This window comes from Danio rerio, chromosome 10, assembly GCF_052040795.2.
Source record: "Danio rerio strain M-AB ecotype USA chromosome 10, GRCz13ab, whole genome shotgun sequence".
NCBI classification, from domain to species: domain Eukaryota; kingdom Metazoa; phylum Chordata; class Actinopteri; order Cypriniformes; family Danionidae; genus Danio; species Danio rerio.
In genome coordinates this window covers 13,914,676-13,936,775 of record NC_141030.1, presented here as the reverse complement: position 1 = coordinate 13,936,775, position 22,100 = coordinate 13,914,676, and positions in this window count along the sequence as shown.

Genomic DNA, 22,100 nt, shown 5'->3' with positions numbered 1-22,100 from the left:
CACTTGCAACTTGCTTTAACATATTTAACAGTGCATGAAATGTTGTCTAAAACAAAAGAATGATGCATTTCAGTGGCTGGATCTGGTTTTATCACTATCTGTATTGGACGTTGAAAATGAGCTTTTCTCAGCCAGCAGAGGTCAACTTAAGCAGTAATGCAAACTCAGTCAGAGACATAGATTTTCACTTGCAACTTTCTTAAACATTTAACAGTGCATGAAATGTTGTCTAAAACAAAAGAATGATGCATTTTAGTGGCTGGATCTGGTTTTATCACATTCTGTATTGGACGTTGAAAATGAGCTTTTCTCAGCCAGCAGAGGTCAAAATAAGCAGTAATGCAAACTCAGTCAGAGACATAGATTTTCACTTGCAACTTTCTTAAACATATTTAACAGTGCATGAAATGTTGTCTAAAACAAAAAGAATGATGCATTTTAGTGGCTGGATCTGGTTTTATCACATTCTGTATTGGACGTTGAAAATTTGCTTTTCTCAGCCAGCAGAGGTCACAGTTAGCAGTAATGCAAACTCAGTCAGAGACATAGATTTTCACTTGCAACTTGCTTTAACATGTTTAACAGGGCATGAAATGTTGTCTAAAACAAAAAGAATGATGCATTTTAGTGGCTGGATCTGGTTTGATCACATTCTGTATTGGACGTTGAAAATGAGCTTTTCTCAGCCAGCAGAGGTCAAAATAAGCAGTAATGCAAACTCAGTCAGAGACATAGATTTTCACTTGCATTTTAGTGGCTGGATCTGGTTTTATCACATTCTGTATTGGACGTTGAAAATGAGCTTTTCTCAGCCAGCAGAAGTCAAAATAAGCAGTAATGCAAACTCAGTCAGAGACATAGATTTTCACTTGCAACTTTCTTAAACATATTTAACAGTGCATGAAATGTTGTCTAAAACAAAAAGAATGATGCATTTTAGTGGCTGGATCTGGTTTTATCACATTCTGTATTGGACGTTGAAAATTAGCTTTTCTCAGCCAGCAGAGGTCACAGTTAGCAGTAATGCAAACTCAGTCAGAGACATAGATTTTCACTTGCAACTTGCTTTAACATGTTTAACAGGGCATGAAATGTTGTCTAAAACAAAAAGAATGATGCATTTTAGTGCCTGGATCTGGTTTGATCACATTCTGTATTGGACGTTGAAAATGAGCTTTTCTCAGCCAGCAGAGGTCAAAATAAGCAGTAATGCAAACTCAGTCAGAGACATAGATTTTCACTTGCAACTTGCTTAAACATGTTTAACAGTGCATGAAATGTTGTCTAAAACAAAAAGAATGATGCATTTTAGTGGCTGGATCTGGTTTTATCACATTCTGTATTGGACGTTGAAAATGAGCTTTTCTCAGCCAGCAGAGGTCAAAATAAGCAGTAATGCAAACTCAGTCAGAGACATGGATTTTTACTTGCAACTTGCTTAAACATGTTTAACAGTGCTTAAAATATTGTCTAAAACAAAAAGAATGATGCATTTTAGTGGCTGGATCTGGTTTTATCCTATTCTGTATTGGACGTTGAAAATGAGCTTTTCTCAGCCAGCAGAGGTCAAAATAAGCAGTAATGCAAACTCAATCAGAGACATAGATTTTCACTTGCAACTTGCTTAAACATGTTTAACAGTGCATGAAATGTTGTCTAAAACAAAAAGGAATGATGCATTTTAGTGGCTGGATCTGGTTTTATCACATTCTGTATTGGACGTTGAAAATGAACTTTTCTCAGCCAGCAGAGGTCACAGTTAGCAGTAATGCAAACTCAGTCAGAGACATAGATTTTCACTTGCAACTTGCTTTAACATGTTTAACAGGGCATGAAATGTTGTCTAAAACAAAAAGAATGATGCATTTTAGTGGCTGGATCTGGTTTTATCACATTCTGTATTGGACGTTGAAAATGAGCTTTTCTCAGCCAGCAGAGGTCAAAATAAGCAGTAATGCAAACTCAGTCAGAGACATAGATTTTCACTTGCAACTTGCTTAAACATGTTTAACAGTGCATGAAATGTTGTCTAAAACAAAAAGAATGATGCATTTTAGTGGCTGGATCTGGTTTTATCACATTCTGTATTGGACGTTGAAAATGAGCTTTTCTCAGCATGCTGAGGTCAAAATAACCAGTAATGCAAACTCAGTCAGAGACATAGATTTTCACTTGCAACTTTCTTTAACATATTTAACAGTGCATGAAATGTTGTCTAAAACAAAAAGAATGATGCATTTTAGTGCCTGGATCTGGTTTTATCACTTTCTGTATTGGACGTTGAAAATGAGCTTTTCTCAGCCAGCAGAGGTCAAAATAAGCAGTAATGCAAACTAAGTCAGAGACATAGATTTTCACTTGCAACTTGCTCAAACATGTTTAACAGTGCATGAAATGTTGTCTAAAACAAAAAGAAATGCATTTTAGTGGCTGGATCTGGTTTTATCACATTCTGTATTGGACGTTGAAAATGAGCTTTTCTCAGCCAGCAGAGGTCAAAATAAGCAGTAATGCAAACTCAGTCAGAGACATAGATTTTCACTTGCGTTTTAGTGGCTGGATCAGGTTTTATCACATTCTGTATTAGACGTTGAAAATGAGCTTTTCTCAGCCAGCAGAGGTCAAAATAAGCAGTAATGCAAACTCAGTCAGAGACATAGATTTTCACTTGCAACTTGCTTAAACATGTTTAACAGTGCATGAAATGTTGTCTAAAACAAAAAGAATGATGCATTTTAGTGGCTGGATCTGGTTTTATCACATTCTGTATTGGACGTTGAAAATGAGCTTTTCTCAGCCTGCAGAGGTCAAAATAAGCAGTAATGCAAACTCAGTCAGAGACATAGATTTTCACTTGCAACTTTCTTTAACATATTTAACAGTGCATGAAATGTTGTCTAAAACAAAAAGAATGATGCATTTCAGTGGCTGGATCTGGTTTTATCACATTCTGTATTGGACGTTGAAAATGAGCTTTTCTCAGCCAGCAGAGTTCAAAATAAGCAGTAATGCAAACTCATTTAGAGACATAGATTTTCACTTGCAACTTGCTTTAACATGTTTAACAGGGCATGAAATGTTGTCTAAAACAAAAAGAATGATGCATTTTAGTGGCTGGATCTGGTTTTATCACATTCTGTATTGGACCTTGAAAATGAGCTTTTCTCAGCCAGCAGAGGTCAAAATAAGCAGTAATGCAAACTCAGTCAGAGACATAGATTTTCACTTGCAACTTGCTTAAACATGTTTAACAGTGCATGAAATGTTGTCTAAAACAAAAAGAATGATGCATTTTAGTGGCTGGATCTGGTTTTATCACATTCTGTATTGGACGTTGAAAATGAGCTTTTCTCAGCCAGCAGAGGTCAAAATAAGCAGTAATGCAAACTCAGTCAGAGACATAGATTTTTACTTGCAACTTGCTTAAACATATTTAACAGTGCATAAAATGTTGTCTAAAACAAAAACAATGATGCATTTTAGTGGCTGGATCTGGTTTTATCATATTCTGTATTGGACGTTGAAAATGAGCTTTTCTCAGCCAGCAGAGGTCAAAATAAGCAGTAATGCAAACTCAATCAGAGACATAGATTTTCACTTGCAACTTTCTTAAACTTTCTTTAAATGAGCTTTTCTCAGCCAGCAGAGGTCAAAATAAGCAGTAATGCAAACTCAGTCAGAGACATAGATTTTCACTTGCAACTTTCTTAAACATATTTAACAGTGCATGAAATGTTGTCTAAAACAAAAAGAACATGGTTTTTAGTGGCTGGATCTGGTTTTATGACTTTCTGAATTGAACGTTGAAAATGAGTTTTTAACAGCCAGCAGAGATGTCAAAATAAACAGTAATGCAAACTCAGTCAGAGACATAGATTTTCACTTGCAACTTGCTTTAACATGTTTAACAGTGCATGAAATGTTGTCTAAAAAAAAAGAATAATGCATTTTAGTGGCTGGATCTGGTTTTATTATATTCTGTATTGGACTTTGAAAATGAGCTTTTCTCAGCCAGCAGAGGTCAAAATAAGCAGTAATGCAAACTCAGTCAGAGACATAGATTTTCACTTGCAACTTGCTTAAACATGTTTAACAGTGCATGAAATGTTGTCTAAAACAAAAAGAATGATGCATTTTAGTGGCTGGATCTGGTTTTATCACATTCTGTATTGAACGTTGAAAATGAGCTTTTCTCAGCCAGCAGAGGTCAAAATAACCAGTAATGCAAACTCAGTCAGAGACATAGATTTTCACTTGCAACTTGCTTTAACATATTTAACAGTGCATGAAATGTTGTCTAAAACAAAAAGAATGATGCATTTTAGTGGCTGGATCTGGTTTTATCACATTCTGTATTGGACGTTGAAAATGAGCTTTTCTCAGCCAGCAGAGGTCAAAAGAAGCAGTAATGCAAACTCAGTCAGAGACATAGATTTTTACTTGCAACTTGCTTAAACATGTTTAACAGTGCATAAAATGTTGTCTAAAACAAAAAGAATGATGCATTTTAGTGGCTGGATCTGGTTTTATCACATTCTGTATTGAACGTTAAAAATGAGCTTTTCTCAGCCAGCAGAGGTCAAAATAAGCAGTAATGCAAACTCAATCAGAGACATAGATTTTCACTTGCAACTTTCTTAAACTTTCTTTAAATGAGCTTTTCTCAGCCAGCAGAGGTCAAAATAAGCAGTAATGCAAACTCAGTCAGAGACATAGATTTTCAACTGCAACTTTCTTAAACATATTTAACAGTGCATGAAATGTTGTCTAAAACAAAAAGAACATGCTTTTTAGTGGCTGGATCTGGTTTTATCACTTTCTGAATTGAACGTTGAAAATGAGTTTTTCACAGCCAGCAGAGAGGTCAAAATAAGCAGTAATCCAAACTCAGTCAGAGACATAGATTTTCACTTTCAACTTGCTTTAACATGTTTAACAGTGCATGAAATGTTGTCTAAAAAAAAAGAATGATGCATTTTAGTGGCTGGATCTGGTTTTATCACATTCTGTATTGGACGTTGAAAATGAGATTTTCTCAGCCAGCAGAGGTCAAAATAAGCAGTAATGCAAACTCAGTCAGAGACATAGATTTTCACTTGCAACTTGCTTAAACATGTTTAACAGTGCATGAAATGTTGTCTAAAACAAAAAGAATGATGCATTTTAGTGGCTGGATCTGGTTTTATCACATTCTGTATTGGACGTTGAAAATGAGCTTTTCTCAGCCAGCAGAGGTCAAAATAACCAGTAATGCAAACTCAGTCAGAGACATAGATTTTCACTTGCAACTTGCTTTAACATATTTAACAGTGCATGAAATGTTGTCTAAAACAAAAAGAATGATGCATTTTAGTGGCTGGATCTGGTTTTATCACATTCTGTATTGGACGTTGAAAATGAGCTTTTCTCAGCCAGCAGAGGTCAAAAGAAGCAGTAATGCAAACTCAGTCAGAGACATAGATTTTTACTTGCAACTTGCTTAAACATGTTTAACAGTGCATAAAATGTTGTCTAAAACAAAAAGAATGATGCATTTTAGTGGCTGGATCTGGTTTTATCACATTCTGTATTGGACGTTGAAAATGAGCTTTTCTCAGCCAGCAGAGGTCAAAATAAGCAGTAATGCAAACTCAATCAGAGACATAGATTTTCACTTGCAACTTTCTTAAACTTTCTTTAAATGAGCTTTTCTCAGCCAGCAGAGGTCAAAATAACCAGTAATGCAAACTCAGTCAGAGACATAGATTTTCACTTGCAACTTTCTTAAACATATTTAACAGTGCATGAAATGTTGTTTAAAACAAAAAGAACATGGTTTTTAGTGGCTGGATCTGGTTTTATCACTTTCAGAATTGAACGTTGAAAATGAGTTTTTCACAGCCAGCAGAAAGGTCAAAAAAAGCAGTAATGCAAACTCAGTCAGAGACATAGATTTTCACTTGCAACTTGCTTTAACATGTTTAACAGTGCATGAAATGTTGTCTAAAAAAAGAATGATGCATTTTAGTGGCTGGATCTGGTTTTATCATATTCTGTATTGGACGTTGAAAATGAGCTTTTCTCAGCCAGCAGAGGTCAAAATAAGCAGTAATGCAAACTCAGTCAGAGACATAGATTTTCACTTGCAACTTGCTTAAACATGTTTAACAGTGCATGAAATGTTGTCTAAAACAAAAAGAATGATGCATTTTAGTGGCTGGATCTGGTTTTATCACATTCTGTATTGAACGTTGAAAATGAGCTTTTCTCAGCCAGCAGAGGTCAAAATAACCAGTAATGCAAACTCAGTCAGAGACATAGATTTTCACTTGCAACTTGCTTTAACATATTTAACAGTGCATGAAATGTTGTCTAAAACAAAAAGAATGATGCATTTTAGTGGCTGGATCTGGTTTTATCACATTCTGTATTGGACGTTGAAAATGAGCTTTTCTCAGCCAGCAGAGGTCAAAAGAAGCAGTAATGCAAACTCAGTCAGAGACATAGATTTTTACTTGCAACTTGCTTAAACATGTTTAACAGTGCATAAAATGTTGTCTAAAACAAAAAGAATGATGCATTTTAGTGGCTGGATCTGGTTTTATCACATTCTGTATTGGACGTTGAAAATGAGCTTTTCTCAGCCAGCAGAGGTCAAAATAAGCAGTAATGCAAACTCAATCAGAGACATAGATTTTCACTTGCAACTTTCTTAAACTTTCTTTAAATGAGCTTTTCTCAGCCAGCAGAGGTCAAAATAAGCAGTATCGCAAACTCAGTCAGAGACATAGATTTTCAACTGCAACTTTCTTAAACATATTTAACAGTGCATGAAATGTTGTCTAAAACAAAAAGAACATACTTTTTAGTGGCTGGATCTAGTTTTATCACTTTCTGAATTGAACGTTGAAAATGAGTTTTTCACAGCCAGCAGAGAGGTCAAAATAAGCAGTAATGCAAACTCAGTCAGAGACATAGATTTTCACTTGCAACTTGCTTAAACATGTTTAACAGTGCATGAAATGTTGTCTAAAACAAAAAGAATGATGCATTTTAGTGGCTGGATCTGGTTTTATCACATTCTGTATTGAACGTTGAAAATGAGCTTTTCTCAGCCAGCAGAGGTCAAAATAACCAGTAATGCAAACTTAGTCAGAGACATAGATTTTCACTTGCAACTTGCTTAAACATATTTAATTGTGCATGAAATGTTGTCTAAAACAAAAAGAATGATGCATTTTAGTGGCTGGATCTGGTTTTATCACATTCTGTATTGAACGTTGAAAATGAGCTTTTCTCAGCCAGCAGAGGTCAAAATAACCAGTAATGCAAACTTAGTCAGAGACATAGATTTTCACTTGCAACTTGCTTTAACATATTTAACAGTGCATGAAATGTTGTCTAAAACAAAAAGAATGATGCATTTTAGTGGCTGGATCTGGTTTTATCACATTCTGTATTGGACATTGAAAATGAGCTTTTCTCAGCCAGCAGAGGTCAAAATAAGCAGTAATGCAAACTCAATCAAAGACATAGATTTTCACTTGCAACTTTCTTAAACTTTCTTTAAATGAGCTTTTCTCAGCCAGCAGAGGTCAAAATAAGCAGTAATGCAAACTCAGTCAGAGACATAGATTTTCACTTGCAACTTTCTTAAACATATTTAACAGTGCATGAAATGTTGTCTAAAACAAAAAGAACATGCTTTTTAGTGGCTGGATCTGGTTTCATCACTTTCTGAATTGAACGTTGAAAATGAGTTTTTCACAGCCAGCAGAGAGGTCAAAATAAGCAGTAATGCAAACTCAGTCAGAGATATAGATTTTCACTTGCAACTTGCTTTAACATGTTTAACAGTGCATGAAATGTTGTCTAAAACAAAAAGAATGATGCATTTTAGTGGCTGGATCTGGTTTTATCACATTCTGTATTGGACGTTGAAAATGAGCTTTTCTCAGCCAGCAGAGGTCAAAATAAGCAGTAATGCAAACTCAGTCAGAGACATAGATTTTCACTTGCAACTTGCTTAAACATGTTTAACAGTGCATGAAATGTTGTCTAAAACAAAAAGAATGACGCATTTTAGTGGCTGGATCAGGTTTTATCACATTCTGTATTGGACGTTGAAAATGAGCTTTTCTCAGCCTGCAGAGGTCAAAATAAGCAGTAATGCAATCTCAGTCAGAGACATAGATTTTCACTTGCATTTTAGTGGCTGGATCTGGTTTTATCACATTCTGTATTGGACATTGAAAATGAGCTTTTCTCAGCCAGCAGAGGTCAAAATAAGCAGTAATGCAAACTCATTCAGAGACATAGATTTTCACTTGCATTTTAGTGGCTGGATCTGGTTTTATCACATTCTGTATTGGTCATTGAAAATGAGTTTTTCACAGCCAGCAGAGGTCAAAATAAGCAGTATTGCAAACTCAGTCAGGGATATAGATTTTCACTTGCAACTTGCTTTAACATGTTTAACAGTGCATGAATTGTTGTCTAAAACAAAAAAAGAATGATGCATTTTATGGCTGGATCTGTTTTTATCACTTTCTGAATTGGACGTTGAAAATGAGCTTATCTCAGCCAGCAGAGAGGTCAAATCACAGTAATGCAAACTCAGTCAGAGACATAGATTTTCACCTGCAACTTGCTTTAACATGTTTAACAGTGCATGAAATGTTGTCTAAAACAAAAAAGAATGATGCATTTTATGGCTGGATCTGTTTTATCACTTTCTGAATTGGACGTTGAAAATGAGCTTATCTCAGCCAGCAGAGAGGTCAAATTACAGTAATGCAAACTCAGTCAGAGACATAGATTTTCACTTGCAACTTGCTTTAACATGTTTAACAGTGCATGAATTGTTGTCTAAAACAAAAAAGAATGATGCATTTTATGGCTGGATCTGTTTTGATCACTTTCTGAATTGGACGTTGAAAATGAGCTTATCTCAGCCAGCAGAGAGGTCAAATCACAGTAATGCAAACTCAGTCAGACACATAGATTTTCACTTGCAACTTGCTTTAACATGTTTAACAGTGCATGAAATGTTGTCTAAAACAAAAAAGAATGATGCATTTTATGGCTGGATCTGTTTTTATTACTTTCTGAATTGGACGTTGAAAATGAGCTTATCTCAGCCAGCAGAGAGGTCAAATCACAGTAATGCAAACTCAGTCAGAGACATAGATTTTCACTTGCAACTTGCTTTAACATGTTTAACAGTGCATGAATTGTTGTCTAAAACAAAAAAGAATGATGCATTTTATGGCTGGATCTGTTTTTATCACTTTCTGAATTGGACGTTGAAAATGAGCTTATCTCAGCCAGCAGAGAGGTCAAATCACAGTAATGCAAACTCAGTCAGAGACATAGATTTTCACCTGCAACTTGCTTTAACATGTTTAACAGTGCATGAAATGTTGTCTAAAACAAAAAAGAATTATGCATTTTATGGCTGGATCTGTTTTTATCACTTTCTGAATTGGACGTTGAAAATGAGCTTATCTCAGCCAGCAGAGAGGTCAAATCACAGTAATGCAAACTCAGTCAGAGACATAGATTTTCACTTGCAACTTGCTTTAACATGTTTAACAGTGCATGAATTGTTGTCTAAAACAAAAAAGAATGATGCATTTTATGGCTGGATCTGTTTTGATCACTTTCTGAATTGGACGTTGAAAATGAGCTTATCTCAGCCAGCAGAGAGGTCAAATCACAGTAATGCAAACTCAGTCAGAGACCTAGATTTTCACCTGCAACTGGCTTTAACATGTTTAACAGTGCATGAATTGTTGTCTAAAACAAAAAAGAATGATGCATTTTATGGCTGGATCTGTTTTTATCACTTTCTGAATTGGACGTTGAAAATGAGCTTATCTCAGCCAGCAGAGAGGTCAAATCACAGTAATGCAAACTCAGTCAGAGACATAGATTTTCACCTGCAACTTGCTTTAACATGGTTAACAGTGCATGAAATGTTGTCTAAAACAAAAAAGAATGATGCATGTTATGGCTGGATCTGTTTTTATCACTTTCTGAATTGGACGTTGAAAATGAGCTTATCTCAGCCAGCAGAGAGGTCAAATCACAGTAATGCAAACTCAGTCAGAGACATAGATTTTCACTTGCCACTTGCTTTAACATGTTTAACAGTGCATGAATTGTTGTCTAAAACAAAAAAAAAATGATGCATTTTATGGCTGGATCTGTTTTTATCACTTTCTGAATTGGACGTTGAAAATGAGCTTATCTCAGCCAGCAGAGAGGTCAAATCACAGTAATGCAAACTCAGTCAGAGACATAGATTTTCACTTGCAACTTGCTTTAACATGTTTAACAGTGCATGAAATGTTGTCTAAAACAAAAAAGAATGATGCATTTTATGGCTGGATCTGTTTTTATTACTTTCTGAATTGGACGTTGAAAATGAGCTTATCTCAGCCAGCAGAGAGGTCAAATCACAGTAATGCAAACTCAGTCAGAGACATAGATTTTCACCTGCAACTTGCTTTAACATGTTTAACAGTGCATGAAATGTTGTCTAAAACAAAAAAGAATGATGCATTTTATGGCTGGATCTGTTTTATCACTTTCTGAATTGGACGTTGAAAATGAGCTTATCTCAGCCAGCAGAGAGGTCAAATTACAGTAATGCAAACTCAGTCAGAGACATAGATTTTCACTTGCAACTTGCTTTAACATGTTTAACAGTGCATGAATTGTTGTCTAAAACAAAAAAGAATGATGCATTTTATGGCTGGATCTGTTTTGATCACTTTCTGAATTGGACGTTGAAAATGAGCTTATCTCAGCCAGCAGAGAGGTCAAATCACAGTAATGCAAACTCAGTCAGACACATAGATTTTCACTTGCAACTTGCTTTAACATGTTTAACAGTGCATGAAATGTTGTCTAAAACAAAAAAGAATGATGCATTTTATGGCTGGATCTGTTTTTATTACTTTCTGAATTGGACGTTGAAAATGAGCTTATCTCAGCCAGCAGAGAGGTCAAATCACAGTAATGCAAACTCAGTCAGAGACATAGATTTTCACTTGCAACTTGCTTTAACATGTTTAACAGTGCATGAATTGTTGTCTAAAACAAAAAAGAATGATGCATTTTATGGCTGGATCTGTTTTTATCACTTTCTGAATTGGACGTTGAAAATGAGCTTATCTCAGCCAGCAGAGAGGTCAAATCACAGTAATGCAAACTCAGTCAGAGACATAGATTTTCACCTGCAACTTGCTTTAACATGTTTAACAGTGCATGAAATGTTGTCTAAAACAAAAAAGAATTATGCATTTTATGGCTGGATCTGTTTTTATCACTTTCTGAATTGGACGTTGAAAATGAGCTTATCTCAGCCAGCAGAGAGGTCAAATCACAGTAATGCAAACTCAGTCAGAGACATAGATTTTCACTTGCAACTTGCTTTAACATGTTTAACAGTGCATGAATTGTTGTCTAAAACAAAAAAGAATGATGCATTTTATGGCTGGATCTGTTTTGATCACTTTCTGAATTGGACGTTGAAAATGAGCTTATCTCAGCCAGCAGAGAGGTCAAATCACAGTAATGCAAACTCAGTCAGAGACCTAGATTTTCACCTGCAACTTGCTTTAACATGTTTAACAGTGCATGAATTGTTGTCTAAAACAAAAAAGAATGATGCATTTTATGGCTGGATCTGTTTTTATCACTTTCTGAATTGGACGTTGAAAATGTGCTTATCTCAGCCAGCAGAGAGGTCAAATCACAGTAATGCAAACTCAGTCAGAGACATAGATTTTCACCTGCAACTTGCTTTAACATGTTTAACAGTGCATGAAATGTTGTCTAAAACAAAAAAGAATGATGCATGTTATGGCTGGATCTGTTTTTATCACTTTCTGAATTGGACGTTGAAAATGAGCTTATCTCAGCCAGCAGAGAGGTCAAATCACAGTAATGCAAACTCAGTCAGAGACATAGATTTTCACTTGCCACTTGCTTTAACATGTTTAACAGTGCATGAATTGTTGTCTAAAACAAAAAAAAATGATGCATTTTATGGCTGGATCTGTTTTTATCACTTTCTGAATTGGACGTTGAAAATGAGCTTATCTCAGCCAGCAGAGAGGTCAAATCACAGTAATGCAAACTCAGTCAGAGACATAGATTTTCACTTGCAACTTGCTTTAACATGTTTAACAGTGCATGAAATGTTGTCTAAAACAAAAAAGAATGATGCATTTTATGGCTGGATCTGTTTTTATTACTTTCTGAATTGGACGTTGAAAATGAGCTTATCTCAGCCAGCAGAGAGGTCAAATCACAGTAATGCAAACTCAGTCAGAGACATAGATTTTCACTTGCAACTTGCATTAACATGTTTAACAGTGCATGAATTGTTGTCTAAAACAAAAAAGAATGATGCATTTTATGGCTGGATCTGTTTTTATCACTTTCTGAATTGGACGTTGAAAATGAGCTTATCTCAGCCAGCAGAGAGGTCAAATCACAGTAATGCAAACTCAGTCAGAGACATAGATTTTCACCTGCAACTTGCTTTAACATGTTTAACAGTGCATGAAATGTTGTCTAAAACAAAAAGAATGATGCATTTTATGGCTGGATCTGTTTTTATCACTTTCTGAATTGGATGTTGAAAATGAGCTTTTCTCAGCCAGCAGAGAGGTCAAATCACAGTAATGCAAACTCAGTCAGAGACATAGATTTTCACTTGCAACTTGCTTTAACATGTTTAACAGTGCATGAAATGTTGTCTAAAACAAAAAAGAATGATGCATTTTATGGCTGGATCTTTTTTTATCACTTTCTGATTTGGACGTTGAAAATGAGCTTTGCTAAGCCAGCAGAGAGGTCAAATCACAGTAATGCAAACTCAGTCAGAGACATAGATTTTCACTTGCAACTTGCTTTAACATGTTTAACAGTGCATGAATTGTTGTCTAAAACAAAAAAGAATGATGCATTTTATGGCTGGATCTGTTTTGATCACTTTCTGAATTGGACGTTGAAAATGAGCTTATCTCAGCCAGCAGAGAGGTCAAATCACAGTAATGCAAACTCAGTCAGAGACCTAGATTTTCACCTGCAACTTGCTTTAACATGTTTAACAGTGCATGAATTGTTGTCTAAAACAAAAAAGAATGATGCATTTTATGGCTGGATCTGTTTTTATCACTTTCTGAATTGGACGTTGAAAATGAGCTTATCTCAGCCAGCAGAGAGGTCAAATCACAGTAATGCAAACTCAGTCAGAGACATAGATTTTCACTTGCAACTTGCTTTAACATGTTTAACAGTGCATGAATTGTTGTCTAAAACAAAAAAGAATGATGCATTTATTGGCTGGATCTGTTTTTATCACTTTCTGAATTGGACGTTGAAAATGAGCTTATCTCAGCCAGCAGAGAGGTCAAATCACAGTAATGCAAACTCAGTCAGAGACATAGATTTTCACTTGCAACTTGCTTTAACATGTTTAACAGTGCATGAAATGTTGTCTAAAACAAAAAAGAATGATGTATTTTATGGCTGGATCTGTTTTTATCACTTTCTGAATTGGACGTTGAAAATGAGCTTATCTCAGCCAGCAGAGAGGTCAAATCACAGTAATGCAAACTCAGTCAGAGACATAGATTTTCACTTGCCACTTGCTTTAACATGTTTAACAGTGCATGAATTGTTGTCTAAAACAAAAAAGAATGATGCATTTTATGGCTGGATCTGTTTTTATCACTTTCTGAATTGGACGTTGAAAATGAGCTTATCTCAGCCAGCAGAGAGGTCAAATCACAGTAATGCAAACTCAGTCAGACACATAGATTTTCACTTGCAACTTGCTTTAACATGTTTAACAGTGCATGAAATGTTGTCTAAAACAAAAAAGAATGATGCATTTTATGGCTGGATCTGTTTTTATTACTTTCTGAATTGGACGTTGAAAATGAGCTTATCTCAGCCAGCAGAGAGGTCAAATCACAGTAATGCAAACTCAGTCAGAGACATAGATTTTCACTTGCAACTTGCTTTAACATGTTTAACAGTGCATGAATTGTTGTCTAAAACAAAAAAGAATGATGCATTTTATGGCTGGATCTGTTTTTATCACTTTCTGAATTGGACGTTGAAAATGAGCTTATCTCAGCCAGCAGAGAGGTCAAATCACAGTAATGCAAACTCAGTCAGAGACATAGATTTTCACCTGCAACTTGCTTTAACATGTTTAACAGTGCATGAAATGTTGTCTAAAACAAAAAAGAATGATGCATTTTATGGCTGGATCTGTTTTTATCACTTTCTGAATTGGACGTTGAAAATGAGCTTATCTCAGCCAGCAGAGAGGTCAAATCACAGTAATGCAAACTCAGTCAGAGACATAGATTTTCACTTGCAACTTGCTTTAACATGTTTAACAGTGCATGAATTGTTGTCTAAAACAAAAAAGAATGATGCATTTTATGGCTGGATCTGTTTTGATCACTTTCTGAATTGGACGTTGAAAATGAGCTTATCTCAGCCAGCAGAGAGGTCAAATCACAGTAATGCAAACTCAGTCAGAGACCTAGATTTTCACCTGCAACTTGCTTTAACATGTTTAACAGTGCATGAATTGTTGTCTAAAACAAAAAAGAATGATGCATTTTATGGCTGGATCTGTTTTTATCACTTTCTGAATTGGACGTTGAAAATGAGCTTATCTCAGCCAGCAGAGAGGTCAAATCACAGTAATGCAAACTCAGTCAGAGACATAGATTTTCACCTGCAACTTGCTTTAACATGTTTAACAGTGCATGAAATGTTGTCTAAAACAAAAAAGAATGATGCATGTTATGGCTGGATCTGTTTTTATCACTTTCTGAATTGGACGTTGAAAATGAGCTTATCTCAGCCAGCAGAGAGGTCAAATCACAGTAATGCAAACTCAGTCAGAGACATAGATTTTCACTTGCCACTTGCTTTAACATGTTTAACAGTGCATGAATTGTTGTCTAAAACAAAAAAAAAATGATGCATTTTATGGCTGGATCTGTTTTTATCACTTTCTGAATTGGACGTTGAAAATGAGCTTATCTCAGCCAGCAGAGAGGTCAAATCACAGTAATGCAAACTCAGTCAGAGACCTAGATTTTCACCTGCAACTTGCTTTAACATGTTTAACAGTGCATGAATTGTTGTCTAAAACAAAAAAGAATGATGCATTTTATGGCTGGATCTGTTTTTATCACTTTCTGAATTGGACGTTGAAAATGAGCTTATCTCAGCCAGCAGAGAGGTCAAATCACAGTAATGCAAACTCAGTCAGAGACATAGATTTTCACCTGCAACTTGCTTTAACATGTTTAACAGTGCATGAAATGTTGTCTAAAACAAAAAAGAATGATGCATGTTATGGCTGGATCTGTTTTTATCACTTTCTGAATTGGACGTTGAAAATGAGCTTATCTCAGCCAGCAGAGAGGTCAAATCACAGTAATGCAAACTCAGTCAGAGACATAGATTTTCACTTGCCACTTGCTTTAACATGTTTAACAGTGCATGAATTGTTGTCTAAAACAAAAAAAAATGATGCATTTTATGGCTGGATCTGTTTTTATCACTTTCTGAATTGGACGTTGAAAATGAGCTTATCTCAGCCAGCAGAGAGGTCAAATCACAGTAATGCAAACTCAGTCAGAGACATAGATTTTCACTTGCAACTTGCTTTAACATGTTTAACAGTGCATGAAATGTTGTCTAAAACAAAAAAGAATGATGCATTTTATGGCTGGATCTGTTTTTATTACTTTCTGAATTGGACGTTGAAAATGAGCTTATCTCAGCCAGCAGAGAGGTCAAATCACAGTAATGCAAACTCAGTCAGAGACATAGATTTTCACTTGCAACTTGCATTAACATGTTTAACAGTGCATGAATTGTTGTCTAAAACAAAAAAGAATGATGCATTTTATGGCTGGATCTGTTTTTATCACTTTCTGAATTGGACGTTGAAAATGAGCTTATCTCAGCCAGCAGAGAGGTCAAATCACAGTAATGCAAACTCAGTCAGAGACATAGATTTTCACCTGCAACTTACTTTAACATGTTTAACAGTGCATGAAATGTTGTCTAAAACAAAAAAGAATGATGCATTTTATGGCTGGATCTGTTTTTATCACTTTCTGCATTGGATGTTGAAAATGAGCTTTTCTCAGCCAGCAGAGAGGTCAAATCACAGTAATGCAAACTCAGTCAGAGACATAGATTTTCACTTGCAACTTGCTTTAACATGTTTAACAGTGCATGAAATGTTGTCTAAAACAAAAAAGAATGATGCATTTTATGGCTGGATCTTTTTTTTATCACTTTCTGATTTGGACGTTGAAAATGAGCTTTGCTAAGCCAGCAGAGAGGTCAAATCACAGTAATGCAAACTCAGTCAGAGACATAGATTTTCACTTGCAACTTGCTTTAACATGTTTAAGAGTGCATGAATTGTTGTCTAAAACAAAAAAAGAATGATGCATTTTATGGCTGGATCTGTTTTTATCACTTTCTGAATTGGATGTTGAAAATGAGCTTATCTCAGCCAGCAGAGAGGTCAAATCACAGTAATGCAAACTCAGTCAGAGACATAGATTTTCACCTGCAACTTGCTTTAACATGTTTAACAGTGCATGAATTGTTGTCTAAAACAAAAAAGAATGATGCATTTTATGGCTGGATCTGTTTTTATCACTTTCTGAATTGGACGTTGAAAATGAGCTTATCTCAGCCAGCAGAGAGGTCAAATCACAGTAATGCAAACCCAGTCAGGGACATAGATTTTTACCTGCAACTTGCTTTAACATGTTTAACAGTGCATGAAATGTTGTCTAAAACAAAAAAGAATGATGCATTTTATGGCTGGATCTGTTTTATCACTTTCTGAATTGGACGTTGAAAATGAGCTTATCTCAGCCAGCAGAGAGGTCAAATGGCTGGATCTGTTTTTATCACTTTCTGAGTTGGACGTTGAAAATGAGCTTTTCTCAGCCAGCAGAGAGGTCAAATCACAGTAATGCAAACTCAGTCAGAGACATAGATTTTCACTTGCAACTTGCTTTAACATGTTTAACAGTGCATGAATTGTTGTCTAAAACAAAAAAGAATGATGCATTTTATGGCTGGATCTGTTTTTATCACTTTCTGAATTGGACGTTGAAAATGAGCTTATCTCAGCCAGCAGAGAGGTCAAATCACAGTAATGCAAACTCAGTCAGAGACATAGATTTTCACCTGCAACTTGCTTTAACATGTTTAACAGTGCATGAAATGTTGTCTAAAACAAAAAAGAATGATGCATTTTATGGCTGGATCTGTTTTGATCACTTTCTGAATTGGACGTTGAAAATGAGCTTATCTCAGCCAGCAGAGAGGTCAAATCACAGTAATGCAAACTCAGTCAGAGACCTAGATTTTCACCTGCAACTTGCTTTAACATGTTTAACAGTGCATGAATTGTTGTCTAAAACAAAAAAGAATGATGCATTTTATGGCTGGATCTGTTTTTATCACTTTCTGAATTGGACGTTGAAAATGAGCTTATCTCAGCCAGCAGAGAGGTCAAATCACAGTAATGCAAACTCAGTCAGAGACATAGATTTTCACCTGCAACTTGCTTTAACATGTTTAACAGTGCATGAAATGTTGTCTAAAACAAAAAAGAATGATGCATGTTATGGCTGGATCTGTTTTTATCACTTTCTGAATTGGACGTTGAAAATGAGCTTATCTCAGCCAGCAGAGACGTCAAATCACAGTAATGCAAACTCAGTCAGAGACATAGATTTTCACTTGCCACTTGCTTTAACATGTTTAACAGTGCATGAATTGTTGTCTAAAACAAAAAAGAATGATGCATTTTATGGCTGGATCTGTTTTTATCACTTTCTGAATTGGACGTTGAAAATGAGCTTATCTCAGCCAGCAGAGAGGTCACATCACAGTAATGCAAACTCAGTCAGAGACATAGATTTTCACTTGCAACTTGCTTTAACATGTTTAACAGTGCATGAAATGTTGTGTAAAACAAAAAAGAATGATGCATTTTATGGCTGGATCTGTTTTTATCACTTTCTGAATTGGACGTTGAAAATGAGCTTATCTCAGCCAGCAGAGAGGTCAAATCACAGTAATGCAAACTCAGTCAGAGACATAGATTTTCACTTGCAACTTGCTTTAACATGTTTAACAGTGCATGAATTGTTGTCTAAAACAAAAAAGAATGATGCATTTTATGGCTGGATCTGTTTTTATTACTTTCTGAATTGGACGTTGAAAATGAGCTTATCTCAGCCAGCAGAGAGGTCAAATCACAGTAATGCAAACTCAGTCAGAGACATAGATTTTCACTTGCAACTTGCTTTAACATGTTTAACAGTTCATGAATTATTGTCTAAAACAAAAAAGAATGATGCATTTTATGGCTGGATCTGTTTTTATCACTTTCTGAATTGGACGTTGAAAATGAGCTTATCTCAGCCAGCAGAGAGGTCAAATCACAGTAATGCAAACTCAGTCAGAGACATAGATTTTCACTTGCAACTTGCTTTAACATGTTTAACAGTGAATGAATTGTTGTCTAAAACAAAAAAGAATGATGCATTTTATGGCTGGATCTGTTTTTATCACTTTCTGAATTGGACGTTGAAAATGAGCTTTGCTAAGCCAGCAGAGAGGTCAAATCACAGTAATGCAAACTCAGTCAGAGACATAGATTTTCACTTGCAACTTGCTTTAACATGTTTAACAGTGCATGAATTGTTGTCTAAAACAAAAAAGAATGATGCATTTTATGGCTGGATCTGTTTTTATCACTTTCTGAATTGGACGTTGAAAATGAGCTTATCTCAGCCAGCAGAGAGGTCAAATCATAGTAATGCAAACTCAGTCAGAGACATAGATTTTCACCTGCAACTTGCTTTAACATGTTTAACAGTGCATGAATTGTTGTCTAAAACAAAAAAGAATGATGCATTTTATGGCTGGATCTCTTTTTATCACTTTCTGAATTGGACGTTGAAAATGAGCTTATCTCAGCCAGCAGAGAGGTCAAATCACAGTAATGCAAACTCAGTCAGAGACATAGATTTTCACCTGCAACTTGCTTTAACATGTTTAACAGTGCATGAAATGTTGTCTAAAACAAAAAAGAATGATGCATTTTATGGCTGGATCTCTTTTTATCACTTTCTGAATTGGACGTTGAAAATGAGCTTATCTCAGCCAGCAGAGAGGTCAAATCACAGTAATGCAAACTCAGTCAGAGACATAGATTTTCACTTGCAACTTGCTTTAACATGTTTAACAGTGCATGAATTGCTGTCTAAAACAAAAAAGAATGATGCATTTTATGGCTGGATCTGTTTTTATCACTTTCTGAATTGGACGTTGAAAATGAGCTTATCTCAGTGTAATGGAAATTCATTTTTAGATGAACATGTGTAGGGAAAACTTGCTTACTCCTCATCTTTAGATGTGTGAAAAGTCACTTGTGTTCACAGTGTACTTTTGTTTATACAGCCTTACATTCCCGTATGTGACCACCTGGTCCTTATCTTTCCAATTAGGCTTTAAGATGAACATTTGTTAGGGGTAAGGGGCATGGGCTGTGTGATATATGACAGGGAAGCAGCAGGATGGTTTTCACACCTGTCGTGGTATGTGTGGTTTGGGTTGAACTGGAGTTGACCTCGTAAGCAGCACAACCCAGATAAAAGGATGAGCACACTTTGCTTCATTGTCTCACTCTGCAGAAACTGTTGTTGCTGTATGACTGTGACCTTCTTTGCAAAGAATAAAAGCTTTGAAAAGACATCCCGGGTAAGACTTTGTTTCTTGACCACCGAGAGCGCCTCCTTAAAGGAAATTGCCACTACAATTTGGTGTCAGAATAGTGGGATGTCTTGGAGGGACTTTTCCGGACCCTGCGGACGGTGACTGATCATCCTGGGACTTTGTGTCACAGCCCTGCCCCGCTTGGTTGAGGGTTGAGGGGCCGACCGCCGGGCTCGGAGAAGAACCCCACTGACATCTGGGAAAAAGAACTCAGTGGCATCTGAACTCTCTGGTAAGAAACAAATTCTTTGTTTATTGTTAAAAAAGAAATTTAACAAGTTTTGGGCATTTGATTAGGCAATTTAAAAGGGTTTTTACTGCAATTTGGGTCATCACCATGCTGGCGGGTCTGTCTCTGTGGGATAGCGGCGTGATTAATACAAGTGAGATCTGACATCAGGCGGGGATCGAGACCTTTTTTACAAGTGAGATCTGGCGTTTAGCTGAGATCAAGACCTTATACAAGTGAGATCTGGCGCCTGACTAAGATCAAGACCTTTTTAATACGTTTGGCTAGCTAACTGCGATTTACTCCCGGGAGGGGGTTGAAATCAGGGGGCTGTGCAATTTACTTCCAAAAAAAGAGGTTGAAATCCGGGCTGTGCGATTTACTTCCATTAGGAGGTTGAAATCAGGGGCCAAGCGATTTACTTCTAAAAGGGGGTTGAAATTGGGGGCCACGAAATTAGAGCTGCATAGCTTAACTTTTCGATTTTAGGTGAAAAGTCGAAATCTGTTGGAGACGTCCGACAGATTAATAGGTACCGACAAAGTCCAGGGGAGAGATCATTGCCAGCATGGGGAGGTCCCAAAGTAAGGTGAGAAAATATGATAAACCGGTGTTTTGGAATATGGAAAAAAATTATATGGAAATTTTTTTTTTTAAAAGCATGCAAGATATAGGAAAACTAATAAAGTATCACAAGTTTCTGAGGGAAAGGGAATGTTGAGTGTTACTAGGTTAAACAAAATGAAAGAGTTGATTGAGAAGGCAGAAGGAAAAGCAGGTTGTTTTTGTGAAAGGCATGTGTGTGTGTCGTGTGGAGACACTGTTGATTGTTGGCTAAAAAAGGCAGATAAGAGGCAAAGAGGAAAATGCTGCAGAGGCAGCTGGCATGTAGGGAAGAGAATGAAGAAGTGTCATGTAGGGAAAAGAATGAAGGAGATAAAGTGAAGGAAAAAGCAAGTGAAAAATGTGAAAGTGTGAATGAAAGATTAATTAGCATTACTAATCTTTTCTATACATCTGTTTCCATACATGTACCGCCGTACCATCACTATCCCGTGGCTGAGCTGTGAACCCTGAGAACTGACCCAGACCTTAACTACTATCCCAGAAGACATCCGACCGCACCAACAAAATCCCCACCTCAAGCAAGTGGAGGACATCTGTTTGAACTGGAGAAATGGACATTTAACGGACATTCTGCTGTGTGCTCAACATGCTGAAGACAAGCTGACAGTGAAGCAAGAGCAAGACAAGAAGAAAGCAGAAAGGGAGCTGTGCATGGCTCTGATACAAGTGGCCAACAAAAGATCCAACCAAGACCTGACAACCAAAGATATCACAAATTCAAAGGCAACAAAGGTGTCAAGGGTGAGAAAGATACCAGAAGATTGAGAAACTGGAATGTGACGGATGGCGATGAAATCTGCAGAGCCTGTGGTGTACATGACGAGAAACTGTACCAAATGTCTGCACTTGCCACAGAGATGGACTTTTGGTCAAGGATTGACCCGAAAGGCGCGAACCAACAACGGAGCTGATGCGCGGAGAGGGAAGAGCAGAACGGAGAGGGTCTGGGCAAGCAGCCAACAGCTTCAGTAAAGGGAAGTGAACATATTTTACTAACAAGTTTAAATGCAGACACATTTTTATACACACATATTCACATACACTGACATACTTTTGGCTCTCTGCAATGAAGAAAAAGCTTGCATTTCCCACTGTAATTTTGATCACAGTAATGTTGATCATTTTTCTAATGAAATGGCAATGTTTTTTTTAATGAAGCATTTTTAATATGCCAAAATACTCTCTGATGATTGAGAATACATTGGTTGAGTTTCTAGCTGATAGCGGAGCTAGCAGATCTTGCATACGACCATGTGACCTACAGTGTGAAATACCTTTGAAAAACAAATTTCACGAGTCTCTGTCTGCATCTGGTCATACAGTGATCGAGTGATTTACAGCTCCGCTGACCTGTGAGACAGAGGGGGGTAAAATTTTCAACCATGCATTTGTT